Genomic DNA, 772 nt, shown 5'->3' on the forward strand with positions numbered 1-772 from the left:
CACTGGGTGGTGCTGGAAACTGCAACTCCAGTGCTCACCTGCAGGTGTCTCCCAGCTGCCACCAATCATCCACCACCTGGTGCTCCCTGGGAGGTTACTCAAGCCCTCCCTGCAGTAAGGTCTGTGGCTCAGTATTGTTTCCTGTTTCCTGAAACTTGAACCCTGAGTTCCCAGTTCTGTCGCCAGTTCTGGTGAACTCTGCTTTCCGTCCAGAGTCCTGTTACCAGTCCTGTACCCTGTTTGTGTCCCGAGCCCGGTTACCCATTTGCAGTCCTAGATACCTCTTGTTGCCATTACCTGCCTTTCCTCCTGTTGCCATTACCTGCTTGTCCTCCTGTTGCCATTACCTGCTTGTAGTCTTGTTGATGTTACTTATTTATGTTTGCTTTTGGGTGTTTAGTTTTGCTGTTTATTAAACTGTATATAATACATTCTGCCCTGTCTGGTGTGGTCATAAGTGTTTGGTCTGCCTGTGTGGGTACCTGCGCAGGTGTGGGGTCAACTGAGCCGGTATCCTTGACAGAATACTGAGCCCAAGTAACGGCCAAATCGACCACACGGGGACCTGCTCGCTTTCTGAGGTATTCCAGTGTCAAAATGGATCTCGAGAGCATGCATGGTTATGTGCATCCGAGGCACCGCAGCGCTGCCGACAATTATTCCAGCGCTCCCCCAGAGCAGAGCTATTGGAATATGTCCGCAGCGCTCACCGTTTTATGGATACAACTGGGTGTCCTTTTTGGGATATACAACCCCTAATCCCGATTTGGAC

The sequence above is a fragment of the Nanorana parkeri genome, unplaced genomic scaffold, assembly GCF_000935625.1.
Source record: "Nanorana parkeri isolate BGI_ZX_2015 unplaced genomic scaffold, ASM93562v1 scaffold1659, whole genome shotgun sequence".
NCBI classification, from domain to species: domain Eukaryota; kingdom Metazoa; phylum Chordata; class Amphibia; order Anura; family Dicroglossidae; genus Nanorana; species Nanorana parkeri.